Source organism: Triturus cristatus, chromosome 2_1, assembly GCF_964204655.1.
Source record: "Triturus cristatus chromosome 2_1, aTriCri1.1, whole genome shotgun sequence".
NCBI classification, from domain to species: Eukaryota; Metazoa; Chordata; class Amphibia; order Caudata; family Salamandridae; genus Triturus; species Triturus cristatus.
In genome coordinates this window covers 467,693,580-467,706,620 of record NC_140581.1, presented here as the reverse complement: position 1 = coordinate 467,706,620, position 13,041 = coordinate 467,693,580, and positions in this window count along the sequence as shown.

Genomic DNA, 13,041 nt, shown 5'->3' with positions numbered 1-13,041 from the left:
CTGCCTCTCATTTTATTGAGCTATTTTATTATGTTTCTGTATCAAATTCAGTCCCGGTAAAGGAAAATTATTTACCACATGAATGGCGCCCGAACAGGGACACTTTCTCATCTCACGCGCCGGCGGTGAGTTGCAGGCCCGGTCTCCTGCCACAGCTGGACGGACAATAACGCGTACCAGCAGGATTTCCTGTATCTCCCTCCGGTCAAGCGGGGGCAACTGAGACTGCGATCAACACCCAGACGAGGCGGTGAGAAGTGCGAAGTATCCCGACCAGAGCCTAGCTGAGAGAGCAAGATCCGAGGTACACAGAGACCCACCAGTCCGAAGTCAAGCCCAGTGTCCGACGAGTCGAGTCGAGTCCAGTCCGGTTCAAGTTCAAGTTACTGAGGCCTTCCGTTTCCGAAGCTACCCGGTGAGTACCATTGCTGGGGAGGCATTTCTGACGTGCACATAGGTTGTGCCGGTCAAGACGGGTTTGGGTACACAAATCCGGTCTGCACTGTTTTAGCAGTGTATCTGTACTGTTTAGCAGTATATCAAGTATTCCGAAGTATCCAGTTATTGTCAAGAATTAAGCTTGGTGATTAGTTATGCAGACGATCATCATTGTTGTTTCAGTTAAAGGCTTAATGTTAAATGTTTAATGTGTTTAAAAACGTCCTGTATAGTGTGGTATGAATGACTGTTCATTATCGTGTTTATTGTATTAAGTCTGTTCAAATTCAAGTATCAGGTCAGTTGGTCAAAATCAAGTATAAGGTCAGTTCTCAATATGCCGCTCTTCTCGAAATTAAGATAGATCACTACTAGAAAAGGGGTTCTCGAAGAAGCCGTTCCTATTCCTCCTAGGGACACTCCAGGGCACTTTATGTATCACAAACATGGCTTAGACGCTATATTATTTCTTGATTTATGGGTAGACTACACCAAGGGATTACCAGAAAGTCAGAGGTGGCCCACAGCGGGAACCTGGGATGCAGAGTGCATCATGAAAGTTGAGGAAGAGTTATGGAAAAGGAAGGTCAGACAGTCACAGAAAGACGCCGTTGAGTTATGGCGTAAAGAATCTCATAGACGCACAGAAAAAGCACGTAGACAGGAAGAAAAGAATAAAGAAAGTTCAAATAAAGTTCGAGAGAATCTATTAATTGAGGAAGGTAGCCGAGTGAAATCAGAACAAGTAGACAGACAAAGAAATGCCCTTATGAATGGTATGTATCCCCTTCTGGCTGAAGGATTACCTAAGGCTACTCCAGAAATACCGAAAGACTTGCCACCCCCATTGTTCCCAATAAAGGTACATCCTAAGGGGCATCCTAGAACCGCAGAAGATGTTTTTCTTTCCTCATATTTAGATGACGCAGCTCCCGAGTATGCTAATTCCGCCCCACATAGACCGCATACCAGGGAGGTTCAACGCCAAGATCCAGTGCCCGTATCCCTACAGCAACAAATCGAGTCACAAGTTCCGGCAAGCACATCTGTTTCTGCATCCGCTCCTACAGCTACTTCTGCAGCTATGTCCACACCTGTAGTTGCTGTGTCACGTTCGACGAATCCTTTCACGCCCGACACCCCAGATGGGGCTACGGGAGGTGCTAGCAACATTTTTTCTACGCCACCCAGAATAAATAAACTTACTTTTCAAGAGTCAGCACATCCACGTACACCGAAACTCATAAGTGCCCGTACGCTGAAGGAACTTCTTATAGATTGTAGATATGACCCTGTGCCCGGTAAAGAGGACGAAATGACCCTGGCATCATTGCGTATCAGACGAGCCGCAGTGTATTTAGGAAAGTTACCAGGAATGACTGAGCATCTAGATAAAATATATCATTTTGTCCAAACAGGGCGAGATCCAGAATGTATTAACAGAGCTATGGAATACCAGAAAGTAGAGATACAGGGGGAACTGTTACGTTTCCTCATAAACTGTGTGATCAGAAATCAAGACCGACCGGGGGTAGACCCGGAAGCAATGAAAATTCTTACAAGATGGAGCCAGAATATATCAGAAGGGAGACATGATAAACAAAATTGTATAATAGCCATGTGCCGAAAGATCCGTAAAGAAATAGAACGCCTACACGAAGAGAGATTAGAGGTAGATGAGTTCGAACAAAGCGAGGAAGAAGGGTCAGGACTGCCCACAGGACAGTCGGACACCATAGCCTATGTAGGTAGAGGAAGATCTTGTAATAGTAATAGATGTCTTACTGACTCGATACGTCCGATATGTCCAGATAATAACAGGAATTTCCAAATACCTATAATTAATATAAGGTCTAACGAGCACTCGTTCCAAACCGCCGACAAACTACTCCAAGAACGAAGGGGTTATCATTTTCTCGATTCTATGGATGAACAAGATTTAGCCAGGGCAGCTGTCCATTGGGTGGACAGTCCCGGAAAATATAGTGATGATACAGTAGTACGCACATTTTTGAATCTTACCCCAGATGAACAGAGGTTAGCTGGGATTTATATGATTCAACAACTCATTATACTATATCGGAGTCAGCATTCGGACCCTGGTCCCTTACCTGACATACTGACTGAATTACTTATGAATAAATGGAGAGGTTCAGGTACTAAATTAATTAAAGAAATTCTAGAATCAAGAAAGCAGTATATTCTTTTTGTATGTTCAGACCGTGTCTCATTGCCCGTCAAGAAAAGAACTACGTATCACATGGATAGACAGAATCCCTTACGAGAAGTACACCCAATAAAAGGCGAGGACAACGAGTTTAAGCGCGTATTTGTATACACGCCCATATCAAAAATAGAATTGTTACAAATGAAAAAAGTGGTACCCAGTCATGACAAAGATCCAGCGGGTTTTCACCGAGAAATTAAAGACATGTTACTCATGGGAGAGTATACCTATCCCGACATTATGACAATATTAAAGGTATTAATGCCTGCTGGTATTTATGAGAAACTCAAGGAAAAAGAGTGGGAGGTAGGAGACCAAAAGATAGAATGGTCAGTGTTAGAAGCAGAAGAAAAGGCCCGAACTGCAGGAGCAGGACTTGGGGATAAAACTAAAGCACTACCAGGTTTATTAGTACAGGTACTGCCACGTTTATTAACTACGAAAAAGGAAGATTGGGGTACAATTTCAGCCTGTAAACAGAAGCAAGATGAAGACACTAGTGATTACTATGCCCGATTTGAAAAATGTTTTGGTATAAATAGTGGCATAAAAGCAAGTAGCGAATCATACCCACATCTGTTTGTAACAAAATTAGTAGAAAATGCCCTGCCACCAGTAAAGAATAGAGTATTAAAATTCGAGAGTACCTGGCAAGGTAACACTCCATCACAAATGTTACAAATGTTACAGTACCATCACAATAGAATTAGAGAGGAACAAGAACATGAACACAGACGCATGAAAGACACGAAAATGAAAATGCTAGTTTCCCAGACAATTCCAGCTGAAGGACATAAAAAGGGTATGACACATTCCGATTCAGCAGGACCTGTAAAAGGGACATGCAATTATTGTAAAAAGCCAGGTCATTACGTACACGATTGTCCAGTTTTGAAACATAATATCAGCATAGGTAAAACACAAGAAAGATCACGGCCATTTAGACAAGAGCAGAATGAACAAGGAGCTCCGCAGCATGCCCAGGCCATGCCAGCCGCACAACAGCCAATACAGTTTGTGCCAGCTGCACCACCGTTGCCTGTTGCTGCCACACAGACAACAACACGACAAATGTATCAGACCGCACAGTATGAATATCCTGAGTATCAGCGTTACGCATGAACTAGCCTAGAGAGGGAAGTTGACTTACCCCTTATTGAAATCCCAGTAGACCAAGAAGGACCTTATGTACATAGTGAATTATTAGGCCAAGATAGAAAATTTCTACTCGATACAGGGGCAAGTCGAACGACCATAAAACGTAGTGAAGTTCCAGGGGCACCCCTCTCAGGCTCACAGAATATTTCCCTTGGTTTTTCAGGAAAACCTATTATTAATGAAGTGTCACAACCTCTGCCACTTACGATAGGACCTCTGACCCGAACTACAGATTTATTGCTTACTAAATCATGTCCAGAAAACTTGCTAGGAATAAAAACGTTGAAAGCTCTAGGAGCCATAATATGTTGTTCTCCGGAAGGAGTAAGGTTGTTTTTACGTGATTTTAAAGGTCACTATGTGTCTAGAGACATGGATCCCCGACTACAGACTTTACCTACACATCTATGGGCACAAGGCCCTACTGATGTTGGACGCATGAATATTACACCATATCAAGTCACATTAAAGGCAGGAGTGGTGCTACCACGAATGCGACAATACAAGTTACCACCAGATGCTGTAGTGGCTTTACTACAAATCATTGACGAGCTCATTGCCCAAGGAGTAGTTGTGGAAACAGACTCCAATATATGTAATTCACCGATAATTCCGATTCTTAAACGAACAGATCCTAAGGCCCCGCCAGTCTATCGATTGGTTATTGATCTGCGCGAGTTAAACAAATGCATTGTGCCACAATTCCCTGTGGTCCCAGATATCTCGTCATTACTGACAGCTATTGATTCCGAAGCGACATTCTTTACTGTAATCGATCTCAAGAATGCCTTTTTCAGCGTCCCAATAGATCCGGAAAGCCAATATTTATTCGGATTTAGTTTAAATGGACGTAGCTTTAAATTCTCACGCGCACCTCAAGGATTTACAGAAAGCCCCAGCATCTATAGCCAAGCACTGAAACGAGAACTAGATAGTATCCACATGCCAGTTAACACTGCTCTGCTCCAATACGTCGATGATTTGCTGATCACCGCAAGAAGCGAACCAGAATGTGAAAAAGCATCACTGACAGTTTTAAAATTTCTAGCCGAAAAGGGACACAAGGTGTCCCCTTCTAAGCTGCAATTCTGTGTCCAGCGAGTTGTTTATCTTGGACACTCGCTGTCCAAGGAGGGAAGGCAGCTTACACCAGACCGCATTCAGTTAATAGCTAACATGCCAATACCCAAGACACAAAAGGAGGTGCGGGCTTTCATAGGCCTCACTTCATACTGTAGACAGTGGATCCCGCAATATGCATTTCTAGCAAAACCACTCATCCAGTTGACAACCCAGGAGGCAGCCACATCGACTGTTCTCCCTTGGACTCAGGAACATACACAAGCTTTTGAAAGCCTAAAGAAAGCTTTATGTCAAGCACCTGTTTTAGCAACGCCATGTTACAGAAAACAGTTTACACTCTTTGTTACACAACGCGAAGGTACTGCCTTGTCAGTACTCACACAGGATCAAGCAGGAGCACACAAACCATGTGCTTATTTTTCTAGTACACTAGATCCCGTAGCTCAGGCTTTGCCTGCATGCCTGAAATCAGTAGCAGCGACAGCTTTAGCAATCAGACAAAGCGATGCTATAGTGTTAGGACATCCATTGACAGTTCAAGTACCACACGCAGTAGAGGTTCTTGTAAATAGAACGCAAACACAACACTTGACTATAGCGCGACTTACAGGATACAAACTTACATTGTTTCAGCCACACATAGAAATCAGACGCTGTAACACATTGAATCCTGCCACACTTTTGCCAGTAACCGGAACAGACCCACTAGCTCATGACTGTATTGAAGTTATTACTATAACGACAAAACCCAGACAAGACTTGACAGATGTCCCATTGTCAGATCCAGACCTGACGTTGTATGTAGATGGTTCATGTATGAGAACGAATACAGGAGAGTTAGTGGCTGCTTATGCAGTCACAACAGATACAGAAGTCATTGAAACTAATCGTATTAATACTTTGTCAGCTCAAGCCGCAGAGCTCATCGCTCTGACACAAGCCTGTATTCAAGCCACAAGTAAAAAAGTCAACATATACACTGATTCACGTTATGCATTCGGAGTTGTACATGACTTCGGCGTGCTGTGGCGAGAGAGAGGTTATTTAACTTCCCACGGTGCCCACATTCAGCACGGACCCCTCATTCATGCCTTATTAGATGCAATACATCTACCTACTGCAATATCAATTATGAAATGTAAAGCTCATACGAAAGTTACTGATATCATTTCTCAAGGCAATGATCTAGCCGACAGAACAGCTAAACAGACTGCTCAAACTCAGACTCCCGACATGACAAAGACAATAGTCCCGATACCGACACATTGTATGACAGTTAAAGATCCTACTCTTGACGTAATTGACATACAGACACATGCTACACAAGACGAAATAAAGAAATGGACTGAATTAGGAGGGATCCAAACGGACCAGGGATGGATGATGAAGGAAAAGTCTGTGTGGTTCCTTCCTGATTCAATGGTCCAAGTTATAATTAACACTACACATAGTCCAGCACATCTCGGAGAAAAAGCTATGCTAGACAGCATTCAACACATTTGGTTCAATAAACATTTACGAGCAGCAGCAAAGCAAAAAGTCCGTACCTGTATGATCTGTTGTCAGTTCAACCCAGGAAAAAGCGTTCCCGTAGAACAGGGTGGATTTCATCCTCCTGATCACCCTTTTGAAGTCCTACAGATGGATTACATCCAGATGGAACGATGTCGAGGATTCAAATATGTTCTCGTAGTTGTCTGTGCTCTTTCCCGTTGGACAGAGGCGTACCCGGTTTCAGATTACACTGCCCCGACTACTGCCAAACAGTTGGTTCGAGAATTCTTCCCACGATACGGTTTACCACGTGTTGTTCACTCAGATAACGGCCAGCCGTTCTCATCCGAATTAATGAAACACGTTTCACTTCTGTTAGGATATCAGTGGAAATTCCACTGTGTCCGACACCCCGAAGCAGCAGGTCTCGTAGAAAGACATAACCAGATACTGAAAATCAGAATGTCCAAAATATGCAGAGAAAAAGGTGTCGACTGGGTAGTAGCGTTACCCGTTGCACTCTTTTACATGAGAATGGTAGCACACTCACGAACAGGGCTATCCCCGTATGAGGTGATCTTCGGTAGACCACCAAATATGTGGGGGACGCCTATACCACGAAAAATAACTGATGTTGACTGTAATATGCTGACAGATTACTTGGCTTCCTTGATGTCTGCACTACAATCTTGTCGTTCACAGGTAGCTGCAGCTTTTCCTGACAACACTGAGGTGAAACCCCATGACGTAGTTCCGGGGGATCTCGTCTGTGTGAGAAATTTCGACCGAAAGACTCAGCTGGAGCCCAGGTGGAAAGCACCCAAGTTGGTCCTGCTGACCACAAGGACAGCCGTGAAGATCGAGGGCCGCAAGGGCTGGATTCATTCAAGTCATATCAAGAAATTTCATGGACTATCCTCGAAAATAGACATTATGCCCTGCACTCCCTCACAGACTGATTCAAAACTTCCTTTGGTTGAAAAGACTGAAACCGAACTTTACAAACTAAAGCTTAGGCCCAACAAGTCGAGCAATTTGATTGTTTAAGTCCTCTCCAAGGTGAAGCGGTTGAATTGTCTCTGACATGTATCCCTTGGACCTGAGTAGAGAAAATACCCGGAAAATGTTGAAACGACAGGCGTATTGTAAATCACTGCGTAGCCACTGCATAGTGACATTATTAATTCTGTTTTTATTAAGTCTTTTAATAATTATTGCAAGTATGTTGTTGCACATATATTACCCTATTTCTAGACATGTTTATAATATTACTGCTGAACATTCTTTTAGTGACTTACCTCCACATGAATTGTCTTATAGACTTGCGCTGCGCAATAACACTTTCATTAGTATGTTACATCATTCCCATCAGACTAGTAATGCCACCAATTGTTGGGTGTGTGGTCGGCTCCCTCCCTATCAGAATTATGAAGGAGCCCTGCCATTCTTTCCACACCCATTTACACACAATGGCTCCTGTGGAGCATGGTTTAGTTTAATCAATTCCATAGACTCAGACACAGCAGTTTACCAAGATCATTGGGTATGGGGAAACCTGAACCTAGTTTTACTCAAGGTCTGTTACCGCGACAAGGAGGGTCGCCCCAAAAGAACAGGAACTGATCTAGAAAATGAAGTATATGGATTAGGTAATTTTACACCTAATCTCATGATTCTAAATGTCGTATCCGAAGTTGAACTAGTCTTACCCACCATGTCAGTATTCCCAGCGAAGGGTGAATTGTGTGTAAGAAAGGTTGGTTCCATACATATGGGCCATAGTAAGTGTACTACTACAGTAGAATTCAGTGATCAAGGCAAATCTTCATTCAGAGCTTATCGCCACTCCTACTTTATATGTGGTCAGACTGCATATATGCGTCTACCTCTAGATTGGGATGGTACCTGCTACATTGCATTCCTTTTGCCACCTGTTTTCCTAGCTCCTCCTGATTATTATAGAAATATTCATTTAGTACACAATAGAGAGCGGAGAGATCTCCCAATTGTCGATTATACTGAGACGGCATGGGACAAGTATGTAGATTTCAATAAAGGCATCTTTCCCTATATAGGTACAGTTACCAATAGTAAGCTGATACGTAGATTAACTAGAACCCTTGAAGCAGTAGTGAATGAAACTATTTCCGCCTTAGGCAATTTAACAGAAGAGCAGTCTGCTATGCGGATTGTTGTGCTTCAAAATCGTCTTGTCCTTGACGTCATCTTGGCTGATAGAGGCGGAGCTTGTAGGGTCATCGGATCCAGCTGCTGCGTATTCATACCAGAGAATTCGCCATCTGTATATAAAGCTATAACTCGCCTTCACAAGATTGTAAGCCAGATACACCAGAACCCGGGCACTTGGACTTGGTCCAGTTGGTTTTGGAGTGTGATATCAGCCTGGGGATGGAGAGTTCTATCCTTCCTAGGTATTGGCCTTCTCATACTATTCAGTTGCTGTATATGTCTACAATGTGGACCAGCGATTTGTGGTCTGTGTGCCACATCGTGTATTCCACCACCAAGATTTCATTCAAGATCCCGGAAGAAGAAAGAAGAACAAATGATGCTATATGAACAGATCAATGGATTAATGAAGATTGATATCTCTTAACGGGCAAGTAGGGGACAAGGAGGGAATGTGGAAATATGGATTTTTCTGGTCAGTTATGTCCCCTATCTTGGACCCCAACGGTTCTATGTGCATGTCACAAGTACATGTATGTTCCCTCCAGCTCCAGTTATAAAGACGCAAACACATGTGCGTCCACCGTCAACATGTCCTCTGTCAGATCCGCCATGAATAGGCCGGATATTCCATCCCTAAGTATGAAAGGCTACCGGCTTTATATGGTTCACTTATGCCATTTTACAGTCCAGGCAAGTAGGCCCTGATTCTGTCATCAAACTCTTCTTGCCTTCTGCCTCTGAAAGCTCCAGTCTGAGCCTGCATCTGTGACCATGAACTTTGTCTCATTCTCTGCGCGGCTCACGAAGTCTGACATCAGCCTATTCTCTGCCAAGAACTGTATTTCACCTTCGAGTTATCTGCTTCCCCCTCAGCCGATGCATTCCTGCCTAGTAGTTTAAGTAAACATTCTTCCAGTTACCAAGCAAAGGGCCCGGCTTCTCTGCCCTCATACAAGTAATTCATAGTCCTGTTACTATGGAAGATTCCTGCCCTCGCATTTAGTGTAGACGCCTAGACGCTTGTACACGCACGCACAGTCAGTATAGAACAGATTCTGTCCGAAAGTCCTTCTTTTATGGATAACATAGTTCTTTAAACATAGGATGTTAGATATGATTCGGGACTAGGTTGACTTGACCCCTCAGACTTCTTGTCTCCACATGTAGAGCTAAATGTCAAGTCCCCTTCACCCCCTAGTTACACGTCAATTACACGTCATACTGCTGCGCGCGCCTCTATGCCAAGTATTATCTTATAGATCCACCTATAGGTGACATCACAACCAATTATGTTCCTTTTTACTCCTTGTTCCACCCATTTTTTGTTACGCAGACAACTCGTCATTTTCCTTATCAATTGTTACGCCTATTGCATTCGCTTCATAGTAATATATGTACTATAAAAGTCATTTCATGTCAATAATGTATGTACTTCACTTCCTGAACCTCCGGGGTGATGGAACTTGAAGCATCCGATTATAATCGATTATTGGAATAAAGCCCATTCCGAACCTCTAATACCACGGATTCTGCCTCTCATTTTATTGAGCTATTTTATTATGTTTCTGTATCAAATTCAGTCCCGGTAAAGGAAAATTATTTACCACACGATGCTTCTTTACAAGTTAAGAAAACATTGCTGTAGAAGTGTGTCCCTCCAGAAAGCACAGTAGATCGTATGGTGGGGGTCAAGATAGGTAAATTTAAGTATCACAGCTACAGAGACCCCATCCATCATCAAGCTAAGACCAACTGACAAATGTCTCTATTCCAACCAACCGCCAAGCAACCATCCCCACATTCAAGAATATCATGACACAGGACATCACACCTTCTCCCCCTTACACATTCTAAACTTAAAGAGAATAAAGGGAAACTTAACTATGAATGCAAAGGATACAAAGAACATATTAGAGAATGCAGTGACGATCTTTGAAAAACTTACCAATGTGATTATATAGGCAAGGAGGAAACGGGGGTGCATGGCAAATGGGAAAACGCTAAATTTAAGAAACACAATCCTGCAAACGACGGGGAATACATTTCAATCGAAGTGGCCTAGAGCCTCTTTCTCGTGCAACAGGCTCTTCCACCTCAAAGCCAGAATCAGGCCCACCAGTTGCAGTGCTAGTATCAAAACTAGCACTAGCTTGAAACTTCGCCACTCAATTTAAATTCTAAATTCTGTGTTCACTGGTCCTTATTGCATTTCTGAAAACCTTGAAAACCTTAAATGGATGACTGAATTTCGATCTGCCTCCACCTCTCCTGGGAGACTTAATCTTGACCCAGTCCCCCACGTCGATCACTGTACTCTTCACAGCCCTCCTTTTATCATACCAGATCTTTTATTTTTTCATCACCTCTTTTTCTCTCTCTCTCTCTCTAGCCCTCCGTACTGCTCACCTTTTTATCCACCAATGTTCTTTTGGTAGTTACTCACAACGAAGTGACCGCCATGTTAACGACCTTTCCTTTAAATAAACAAAAGTGAGTTTCACCAGTGGACGAATAGAAGTGAACCTATACTCGCAAACTTTCTTCCTCATGGCCAACTCCCAACTTTCACCACAGGCAACAGCTTTTTGCAGAGTCTCTTTAAGAACCTTGAGAAACCTTTTCACCACACCATTGCTTTGGGGACGGTACACGCCTGCCTTCTTATGCTCAATCCGTGGATGTCAGAAACACTTCAATGACTGAGGACCTGAACTGAACACCATTGTTTGACATGAGTGTTAAGGGGAAACCCTTGTGTTCAAATAGCTCTTCTAGAAACTCGATCACTACACCAGACTCAACGGAATTAACCACCTTGATGTCAGGCCAACGGGAAAACATATCAATACACATGATCACATAGTGATCCTGAGTCTTCAACTTCACAGGTCCCAAAATATCTATTGAAATGTCTAGTAGCCTGTTCCCTAATAACCATAGGTTGCGTCATGCACTTCAATATCCTGTCACAACACGCACATTCAGAGCATTCACGCACCGACGTCTCTACCAGCACATCTATGGCAGGCCACCAATATGCTTCCCTGATTCTTTCCTTTGACTTGACAACGCCCATGTGTGAGGCGTGAGCACTCTTTATCAGCTAATCCCTTAGTGCAAGGGGTGCAACCAACTTACTACCACCTACGCATGAGGAAACCATCCACCACCACCGGATCTTCCTTAACTTGCCAAAAGCCCTTGAGGACCTCTTCACAGTCCTCCTTCTCACACCAACCACCTGTGACCATGGCTATGACTTTCTGCAAGTCTAAATCGTTCATGAGATGTTCCCTCCACTCACTCTCGGAAATCAACCCTTCAATAATCACACACACATTAATTCCTTCCTCCAGTTCTTTACCTCCAAACCACTCAACATCATCTGTCATTTCACACTCCTTACCCCTGAGTATTGACAGACAGTCTGCCAGGATATTATTGGAACCAGGTACGTATGAGATGTCAAAGTCAAATTCTTGTAGGCCACAACCCAATTCCGTATCCTATGGGAGACAAAGTCAATGTCTTTCTTGGAGAAGATCTCCCTAAGAGGTTCATGGTCAGTAAGAATTTGAAACCTTTTCCCCCACAAAAATGTTATCAACTTGCACACCGCCCAGAAAACACCCAGAGCTTCCAGTGGCGTAACGAAACTTGAGGGGGCCCCCCTGCAAAGTACATGGAGGGGCCCCCCCATTCTCCTCGCCAGTCAAGAGCCCTCAGGCCAGCGACCCGCCATACTGCAGGGGCTCACCCCAGCCATAAAAAAAGGATTCTGGTTCCTCTATTGGTCACATCCGCCCTCTCATCGAGCGATTTACATACATCAGTAAATGCTGCTGCGCCCTCCAGCAAAGTTACATAACACTGCCTCCAGCCGGCCCACCAAACACATCCTCCTACTTGATGAGCCACCTTCAAGCGAAGCCCTCTCAGTTAACCACCTCCAAACTCAGATCACTTCCGTCGTGCCTGCTACTAACTCATCCATTACACTCTACCCTCACCCCTATGAAACCCGCAATTATGCTTTTCTGCCCGCCTTTAAAACCACCCCTCGGATGTCACTGCAAACTTGTGACCGCCGCCTACTGCTCCCCTGTCCATCACCCACAGAAAGACTGATGACCGGTCACCATCTAACCACTGCCTACCAGTAGAGACAGAGCCTTTCAGCTGCTGGCCTCCCCAGTGCCACTGTGGAAGTTTTAAAAATGTTGAACAATCTCTGCAACTGACCACCTCAAAACATTTCTTCCTGCTAGCCTATACGGCATCAAAGCCGTTCCTGCTACTTTTCATCCTCTGCATGATGCACACAATAATATCAAATGTACAAAGGGTCAGATTTTTGTTTCCTCACGCCAACATTAATTTACACTATGTACCCCACTAAACCATACCTGCTGTCAAAGGCAAACCAGATCCCATATGTAGCACCAGTC